Source organism: Gossypium hirsutum, chromosome A05 (assembly GCF_007990345.1).
Source record: "Gossypium hirsutum isolate 1008001.06 chromosome A05, Gossypium_hirsutum_v2.1, whole genome shotgun sequence".
NCBI classification, from domain to species: domain Eukaryota; kingdom Viridiplantae; phylum Streptophyta; class Magnoliopsida; order Malvales; family Malvaceae; genus Gossypium; species Gossypium hirsutum.
The window spans coordinates 36,525,407-36,535,977 of record NC_053428.1 but is presented as its reverse complement, the minus strand read 5'-3'; the positions used below and the strand labels follow the sequence as shown (position 1 = coordinate 36,535,977).

Sequence of the window (10,571 nt, the reverse complement as noted above, 5' to 3'; positions counted from 1 at the left end):
CTTGATAGATACTCAGGTTTCTTCCAAATTCCAGTCGCACTAGAGGATCAGGAAAAGACCACTTTTACATGCTTATTCGGCACTTTTGTGTACTGAAGAATGCCATTTGGACTTTGTAACGCACCAGCCACATTCCAGAGATACATGATGAGTATATTTTCTGGATATGTGTTGAAATTTATTAAAGTTTTTATGGATGATTTTACTGTATATGGAAATTATTTTGATGAATGCCTTAAAAACCTCACAATAATTTTGAATAGGTGCATAGAATCTAATCTTGTCTTGAACTATGAAAAGTGTCATTTTATGGTAGACAAGGGTCTGATTCTAGGTCATATAGTTTCTGCCAAAGGAATTGAGGTCGATAAGGCCAAAATTGACATTATTAATTTTTTGCCATATCCCTCCACTGTAAGGGAAATTCGTTCGTTTCTTGGCCACACAGGATTTTACAGGCGTTTCATAAAAAACTTCTCAAAAGTGGCTGAACCATTATGCGAGTTATTGCAGGAAGATAGGAAATTTGAGTTCGCCCCAGAATATAATGAAGCTTTTGATACACTCAAGCAAAAGTTGGTAACTGCTCCTATAGTACAAGCACCAGACTGGAACTATCCCTTTGAAATTATGTGCGATGCAAGCGAACGTAGCATGAGGGCCGTGTTAGGACAAAAGATAGCCAAAGAGCTTCATGTCATCTGCTATGCCTCCAAAACCCTAAATGCTGCACAAAGCAACTATACCACTACAGAAAAAGAACTTTTAGCTATTGTATTTGCTTTATATAAATTTCGATCATATTTACTGGGATCTAAGGTGATTATTTTTTTGACCATGCAGCTCTTAGGTACTTGATAGCAAAGAAGGAAGCAAAGCCAAGGCTCATCAGGTGGATTTTACTGCTCCAAGAATTTGACATCGAGATTCGTGATAAAAGGGGTGTGAAAACCTGGTGGCCGACCACTTGAGTAGGATAAAAACTCCGTTTGATGATGTTCCCATAAAAGATGAGTTCCCTGATGAAAACTTATTTTCGACCGAGGCTCACTATCCGTGGTATGCAGATATAGTTAATCTCTTAACCACAGGATCATTACTCACTGAGTTAGCACATTCCGTGAAGGACAAGCTTAGACGGGAAGCTCGGTATTACATTTGGGATGACCCATACTTGTGAAAACACTGTTCAGATCAGATAATAAGACGATGTGTTCCAGAAATCGAGGTAACTTCTATCCTTACTTTTTGTCATACAGAAGCTTGTGGAGGTCACTTCGGCCCTAAACGAACAACTCACAAGGTATTGAAGTGTGGGCTATATTGGCCCACAATTTTTCGCGATGTATATAACTTCTGTAAGTCTTACGATAAATGCCAACATACAGGTAACATCACTAAACGAGATCAAATGCCCCTATCCCCAATTCATGTATATGAGATTTTTGATGTATGGGGCATCGATTTCACGGGCCCCTTTATTTCTTCGTTTGGAAACGTATATATACTTCTTGCAGTAGACTATATTTTTAAGTGGATAGAAGCAAAGCCTACTCGCAATGATAATGCTAAAATTGTTGTGGAGTTTCTAAAACAAACTATTTTTTCTAGGTTTGGCACACCTCGAGCTTTGATCAGTGATCGTGGTACCCACTTTTGCAACAAGGTCATGGAGGCACTATTGTCAAAATATGGAGTTCATCATCGTATAGAAACAACCTACCATCCCCAAACAAACGGCCTAGCAGAGATTTCGAACAGGGAGATCAAGACCATTTTAGAAAAAATAGTTCGGCCCAACCGGAAGGATTAGAGTCTTCGGCTCAATGACATGCTTTGGGCTTATCGGATAGCGTATAAGGGAATAATTGGCATGACTCCGTATCGACTTGTTTTTGGCAAAGCGTGTCATCTGCCAGTAGAATTGGAGCATAAAGCTTATTGGGCTATTCGACAATGTAACATGGAGTTAGAGCCCGCAGGAAAGGCAAGGAAATTGGACATTCAAGAATTGGAGGAAATTCGCAATGATGCCTACGAGAATGCTCGAATTTATAAAGACAAAACAAAGCTGTTTCATAACAAAAATATAGTTCAGAAGCATTTCTCGGTAGGACAAAAAGTTTTGCTTTATAACTCCGTATTAAAGCTATTTCCAGGTAAGCTTCGATCTCGGTGGCAAGGACCTTTTATTGTGACCCAAGTATTCACACATGGTGCAGTTGAAATAGAGAGTGAAGAAACTGGGAAGCAGTTCGTAGTCAATGGCCAATGGTTGAAGCCATTTTACGAAAATTTCCAGGCCCACATGGTTGAAAAAATTCAGTTAGAGCCACCATAGAACCATTCACAACGTCGAGCTAACGACGTTAAACAAGTGCTTGTTGGGAGGCAACCCAATTTCTATTTTTATTTTATTTTATTTATTTTATCTTATTATTTATTATTTTTAGATATTAATAAAATTCTCTTCTTCTAGGTAAACCGAAATGAAGATAGGAAGAAAGGAGAAACGAAAAATCTGCAGCCAAACAGCCCCTACTCGACACTTTTGACCAGCAACTAGCGGATCTTATTGCCATCATGCGCGAACGACAGTAATAACACGAGGAGTTCCTCTACACCTTTTTCTCCTATTTTATTTATTCCACATTGAAGACTATGTGTTTTAAGTAAGGGGAGGCGTTCCTCATTATTTCTGTCATTTTAGCTGCTGATTTGGTTGTTGTTGCCCATATAAAATTTTTTTAAGCATATTTTGTCTCTTTTCTTGCCCAAGAATTTGACCATGACTTGCCTACTGTTTGACCCACATGCATGAGTCTTATCTACTGAGTTAATTATGATTTTGCTTGATAGATTTCATCTCCACTGTTTATTTCTTTTAGTTTAAATAATTATGATTAATGGAGTTAACCCTATATTGATTTTGGTAAATTTGATTAAGTCTAAATACAAAGAGGACATTTAATATAATTGCATGCTTAAAATATGTTCATTACTATTAAGGTGGTTACTGAAACTTATTTTTGACATTTGATTATTTTTCCTAAGTCCTCCAAAATTAAAATTTTGTTTAATAATAATAATGTTTCCACGGTTATGAGTGCAGCTTAAGACGTGACTAGCTGAGTAACCGGGGTAGGGTGCTTGGATTGTTATCCTATTTCGCGTCAAAAGGTTGTGTGACGTGTTAGGTAAAACTCCGCTAACCAGAATTAATTTCTAAGAATGTGTTGGGCTAAGTAACCGGGGTGAGGTGCTTGGCTGTCATCTCTCTTCGCGTCAAAAGGTTCGATATGTTCTTAGGAAAAATAAAAATTAGGAGTATGTTGGGCTGAGTAACCGGGGTAGGGTGCTTGGCTATCATCTCTCTTCGCGTCAAAAGGTTCAATATATTCCTAAGTAAAAATAAATAAATAAAATTAAAATTCTATAAAAAAAGAAGAAAAAAAAGAAAATAAGATGCATTAATAAAATTTGGGGACTAAAGGGAGAAATAAATTAGGTGTCTTGATAGGTTTGGTAAATTACCTAATTTTCATAAAATAACCCAAGTCGATCTTAATTTTGTGTGTGTTAATTGGAACACTTTTTCAATTTTACTTAAATCAAGCTAAAGGTTCTCTTTATTTTTCGTATGCATTTTGACTAATTTTTATAAAACTTTGGAGTAGAATTTCTTTCATGGCAGGATTTAATTTTCACAGTGGACAAGAACCATACTTGAGGGCAAGTATGGGGTAAGTAGGGGAATTTGATAATACTCTAGAACATCATATTTTTATGCGCTAATTATATATTTATTTTGAGTATGATGCTACTAATTTGGGCTATTTATGGTTTTTTATCTTTTAGGGACTAAATTGGAGGCAAAAGAAAATTTAAGGGTAAAAAGTGCCAATTTGAAGATATAATGGGCCAACATGCAAAGAAGGAGAGAAGTGATGCCAAAAATGCAAACATGGAAGACCAAAGGACTGAAATGCAAAAGAAGAGATTTTATAGCACAAGAGTCTATTTTAATTTCAATTATATTAGGATAATTATTAATTATTTTTATTTAGATTTAAATTTTAGGATTTATTTTTATTTATCTTTATTTATATTTAATTATCTTTATTTATTTGTATTTATCTTTTAGAATTTCATTAGGAATAGACTAGGTTTTCTAGTACTATAAATAGGGGATGGAGTGACACATATTTTACATCTCTTTTTTCTGTAATCACTCCCTCTCCCAAAAACTCTGTCTTTTGTTCTCTCCATATTTCCTTCAATAAAAATCTCATATCTATTTTATTTATTTCTTCCCCAAAAATCATGAGCCACTAAACCAATCTAGCCGAAGGTTGTCAAAATTCCTCAAAAAAGGTTCATGAGGCTTAGAATCCGCGCTTAGCCTTCTCAACAGGGTATTCATCGCTTCTCTGCATTACGGGGCTGACGCTTCCGTCCATATCTCTTAGTAGGTGATCTTTTCAAATTGTGCAAGGAACGGCTGCTTTGTACATTTTGGGAAAATTGCACAGTCGGTTCGTTGGCTTTCTGCGTCAGAGGTTGGCGAATCCAAGAGACAAAACGGCGTAGTATTTGCTGTTGGGAAGTGAAGATCTAGCAGAAGATAGTCCCACAAAAGCGATTACTGGCTAGAGTCAGGTTCCACCTAATTTAAGTCTAAATCCTTGGAGCTGGTGGTCGTAGGCGTCCTCTTCCACTATAACTGGTTTATCCTGCTCGAGAAGGGTTATTTAAAAGCCAAGGATGGAACCCAAGGTGGAACAAGACAACTGGAGGCTGGAATCTCGCCACATAAGAAACTTTCTTTATTTTCAAAATTTGTTTATTATTTTTCCATTTTAATTTCTGCAATCTATTTAATTTCACAATTTCAATTCACTTTAAATTCTGTTTTTATTTTTTTCAGATTCTTAATTCTATTTTTTATTTTTCAGAAACGCATGCTTTCTTGGCCAAGAAATTGTCCAGGATTTCAAGAAACGAGCATTCGTACAATCCGGTCCCTAAGGATTCAACCCTACTTCCCCTTTACTATTATTTTTACTATTTTACAGGGAATATGATATTTTTGATGCTCTTAACGACGCATCATAGAGTCCCAAGAAACTAAACACAAAGTGAAGAATTAGGAAAACTTAAATAAGAAATGATGAACTATAAGATGGTTTTGAATGATAATGGTTTGATTTTTCATATGTTTTATTATATTTTATTATTAATTAATATTATAATAAACATATTCTTCACTTAAAAGAAATACACAAACCGTCCATCATTTATTAAAAGGGTCAATTTCCCTTTTAAATCATTGAACCGTTAATAATTAGACATTTTAGTTTATGATATTCAATAATGATTAACTTTTATATTTTTTTTTACGATTTAATTTTTATATTTTAATTAACTATTTAAGAATCAAAATTTTTGAACTTAAACTTAATTCACCTATATAATAGTTACATAAATATTCAATGGAAATATTTACAAGCTCAGTTTACAAAAACGAAGTTATAATATCTCATTTTTTAAAATTACTGACTTTTTATATAAACCACTTATACTGCGTCTAACTAGCTAGTTAATAGCTCTATTAAATCATGATTCACTATATTACTAGATTTGACTACTCGTAAATATTAAATATTAATATTTACAAGATTTACTCATCAAAATTGTGATCCCAAAATTACTATTTTTAACACCACTAAAAAAAACTGTTACACTAGCCTTAGAAAAGTGTGCTTATATACTAGGGTTGGGCAGGACCCTAGGGCTTTAACACTAGGATATGCGACACATAAGGGAAAAGATGTGGAGGGAAAATAGAGTTTAGGATTTTTCAAAAATCCTCAACAGACCAATCCTAGACAGAAGCCTAATTACACGCCCAAGCAGAAAATAAATTAATTTCAATAATTAAAACTTAATCCAGGAAATTTAACCCACATTATGGGGTAAGACAGATTGTTCAAAAAAAATTAATTTGAAATTAGAAAGATACGTAAAAATTCTTGTAAAAAAATAAGACTTCTACAAAATAAGTAAAATTTTTCATGTTATTTACTAAAAATAAGTCAGTGGTTAAATATTACCAATTGAATTAATTTATTACTGATCCATATACTAAAACTTATGTAAAAAATAACACTCCTATTAAACGTAACATAAACATTGTCGAAACCATCCCTCGAATTAAAAATTTTATATTTTTTAAAAAAAGGGGGGGGAAATCGACTTTTGAAAAACAAATGCATGGAGTCGCCACCGATCTTTTGTTTTGGTGTGATCGGATCACCTAAAAATGAGGTTAGTTTAATAAAACATTTTTGGTTTATTAAAACAATGATTTTGGTCTACGAACTTTTGAGAAGATGGGTTCGGGAGTCGGTTACGCATGAGGAAGGATTAGCACCTTCACTGCGCCCAAAATTGGTACCGAATCGATTAGATACTGCCCTTTTGTCTAAAAAAATGTTTTTGAAGTATGGTTCTGTTTAAATAACCCGAGTCGGTTACCAAAAATCTTCTTGTTTCGACATCCGAAAAATTTTTAATTTGAAAATCACAAAAGGATGTTCAACTGTTTAGTTCAACGGAAAATCGAAACCCAGCACAGTAGGGCACGATTCCTCGAATTTCCAAACATTGATCATTGCCTCACCTTAGAAAATATGAGTGAAATTCCAAAGGGATATTCGATTAATTTGAACAAATGAAAAAGCGCAACCCAGCACGATAGGGCTCGATTCTCAAATCGCCAAACATCGAATATCGCCTTCATTTTGAAAGATTTTAGAAAATGTGAGTGAAATTCCGAAGTGATCTTCAATTGTTTCGAACCAATGAAAAAGCGTAATCTAGCACGATAGGGCACGATTCTCAAATCGCCAAACATTGAACATCGTCTTCGTTTTAAAGTGTTTTTAATAAACATGAGTGAGAATATAAAGGAATATTCGATTGTTTTGAACAAACGAGAAATCACAACCCAGCACGATAGGGCATGATTCTCGAATTATCAAATACCGAGTATTAATAACAAAGTTTACAAGCGTGGGAAAATGATGATTGATATACTAACACATAAAAAGGCGAATTAATAACGTGCAACCAATATGCATGGAATAACCTAAAACAACCACCACATAATGTACCAAACAAAATAAAACTAATATGATGCAAAACAATAACAATGATGAATCGATGAACGAATACTACATGCTTGAATTTGAAATAATTTACATGGATAAAAATACTATATAAATAATTATCAATATAAAAAAGACTTTGAATTGAATAACATGCAAGATAATACATCTATTTTAAGTTGACAATATTCATGCAAAATAAAAGAAAACTTAAATGATATACAAGACATGAAAGGTTCTTAAATAACAAAAGAATATATAATAAAATATGTTCTTGTGTAATGAACTATATAAGAATATTTTTAAAAAAATATATGTATATACATATATAAAAAACTGATTTAAAAGGAAATGTACAATGAAATAGATTTAAAGGAAAATACATAAAACCATAGAAGATCAACAATCCATGTAAAAACACAATGTTCAACCATTAAAACTTGATAATATAAGAAACATTTACGTACATATAAGCGTGAAAACAAATTTATAACAAAACAATATAGACAATATGCAAATCAATATATATATAGATAAATAACACGCATAAATAGATTTAACAGAGAGTATATATATACATATATATAAAATGGTCTTAAATAACAAGAAAATAATAAAATATATTTTTCAAAGAATAAACTATATACGAAATAAATTTGATGGGAAATACAAATAAATAGATTTAAAAGAAATTAAAAGTGTAAAATAATCATGGAACTAATAATATGTATAAAAGAAAACTACTTTTGTCATAAATCATGTATGCATTAATATAAGTTAAATATAAATTAAATATTATACAAAATTTTGAAAACAACATGATATACAAGGTAGTTTTAAGATAATAGTTTTATACTTTAAACAAAAAAAAAAGACAAAGTAAATTATCAAAGTAATTTAAAATGTATATATATAAAAAAATTAAAAAATGAATGTTATGTATATAAAAAAAATGAACTACACAAATTTAAGTAAAACTCAATTGCAATAAAATCGGACTAAAGGAATAATTAATAAATAAAATAAACTAGTAAGATAGAAAAAAAAAACCAAAGTGCAATGCGCGTGAATATAGAAGGACTAGAACTAGAAATAAACCAAGTCCTAAAACGCAGAGCAGAGACACGGACTAAAGCGCAAACATGCTCAAATTACAGGGCTAATCTAAAAAAAGAAAACAAATAAGCAAACAAGAGGCGATTGAGCATCCGCGCAAAGGGGAGGGACCTGGGGCGCAATTAGCCCTTTCAAACAAAGAAGCGCGGACCCGGCCTAACCATCGGGTTAACACGCGGATCCCTCTCCCTTTGAAACGACGCCGTTTCACTTTTGACAAAGTCGGGTTGAAGAAAACCCTAAAACTAGTTGTATACCATTCAAAGGCAGATCAAAATGATAAAAAAATCTAAAGCCTAGCCTCTTATTCATTCGGCCGAACCCTAAGTCCTTTCGCCTGTCGTCCGACCTTCATACTTGATCGACGGTCATCATACAAAAGGCCTAATCCGGCTCCATTCGACCGTGAGTCCAAAGGTTCTTTTAGAAGTCTCTGAATCCCCCCAAAAAAAAACTCCGATTGCGACGAAGTGAGCGAGGATTCGAGGGAACCAAGAACGGAGGTAAGCCTTTTTTGTTGTTTTTTATACACCAAATACAAAAGACAGAAACCAGGAAAGAAAGATCTCCGAATCGGGGAAGAAGAAGAACTAAAAAGGTCACCTTTTTAATATTTCTATTCGAATGCTTTTGATTGCTTTCTTTTTTCTTTTTTTCTTCTGGCGATTCAAAGCTTGGCTTTTTATAGCCGAAGAGAAAGAGAAAAATGGCAGAAAATAAAACATAAATACAATATTCTCCTTTGTTTTTTGTCTATTCTGCTGGGTGTTTTCATTTGCTTCTGTGTTCGTCCCTTTTGCAGGTACGAGACGTGCTGGCGTTCGGGTACTATAGCTGGCGTACGGGTGCGCGCATGACTACTGAAACGCTGGAGCGTACTGAGGCGTGGAGGCTGAATGGTTGCAGCGTACGGAGAGAGCCTTAGGGTTTCGTTTGGCCGATCCTAGATCTAGGTTTTGGGCCATCGGGCCATGTATTTTTCTGGGTTAGGGATTAGGCTGATGAGTATTGGGCTAAAGTCTGTAAATAGACATTTAATGGACTATTTGTGTTTTAAAATTTTTGTTTATTGATTTATTTTATATTTTGTTTTGGTTTTCTTGTGTTTGCTTGGGTCGGGCAAATTTGGCCCATTACAGCTGCCCCTCTTTGCTCATTGTCGTGTAACGAGAATGGAGCAAAGACTATAAAAAGGACCAAATTTGCCCGGTCTGGCTAAGTCTCAAAGTCTTGATCCTCATCTTCCCTAAAGGTATTCTGATGTCTTCAGGAGTGTCAAATTGGCTATTTTCGACTTGCTTCTTGAAAACTCGGGAACACCAATCTGTTATTTTTATCTGCTCTCTGCCAATATAGAGATGCCAAATCTGTCATCTTCGATCTGCTCTCTGTCAACACAGAGATGCCAAATCTGCTATCTTCGATCTACTCTCCGCCAATACAGAGACGCCAAATCTGTCATCTTCGATCTGCTCTCCGCCAATACAGAGACGCCAAATCTGCTGTCTTCGATTTGCTCTCTGCAAATACAGAGACGCCAAATCTGCTATCTTCGATCTGCTCTCCGCCAATACAGAGACACCAAATCTAACATCTTCGATCTGCCCTCTGACAATACAGAGACGCCAAATCTGCTATCTTCGATCTGCCCTCCGATAATACAGAGATGCCAAATCTGCTATCTTCGATCTGCTCTCTGTCAATACGGAGACGCCAAATCTCCTCTCTTCGATTTGCTCTCCGCCAATACAGAGACGCCAAATCTTCTATCTTCGATCTGCTCTTTGTCAATACAGAGACGCCAAATCTGCTCTCTTCGATCTACTCTCCGCCAATACAGAGACGCCAAATCTGCTGTCTTCGATTTGCTCTCCGCCAATACAGAGACGTCGAATCTGCTATCTTCGATCTTCTCTCTGCCAATACAGAAACACCAAATCTAACATCTTCGATCTGCCCTCTGACAATATAGAGACGCCAAATCTGCTATCTTCGATCTGCCCTCCGACGATACAGAGACGTCAAATCTGCTATCTTCGATCTGCTCTCTGTCAATACAGAGACGCCAAATCTGCTATTTTCGATCTGCTCTCTGTTAATACAGAGACGCCAAATCTGCTATCTTCGATCTGCCCTCCGACGATACAGAGACGTTAAATGTGCTATCTTCGATCTGCTCTCCGCCAATACAAAGACGCCAAATCTACTATCTTTGATCTGCTCTCCGCCAATACAGAGACGCCAAATCTGCTATCTTCGATCTTCTCTCTGCCAATACAGAGACGC

The 10,571-nt window shown here is 35.0% G+C and overlaps 1 long non-coding RNA gene across 1 annotated transcript; it reads left to right on the top strand.

Annotated features, from left to right (window-relative positions):
- The first annotated feature begins 8,553 nt into the window (after positions 1–8,553).
- LOC107904339 (uncharacterized) lies at positions 8,554–9,383 on the top strand. Its single transcript, XR_001686200.2, has 2 exons — positions 8,554–8,788; positions 9,088–9,383. It is a non-coding gene; the product is annotated as an uncharacterized lncRNA (long non-coding RNA).
- Positions 9,384–10,571: the final 1,188 nt, after the last annotated feature.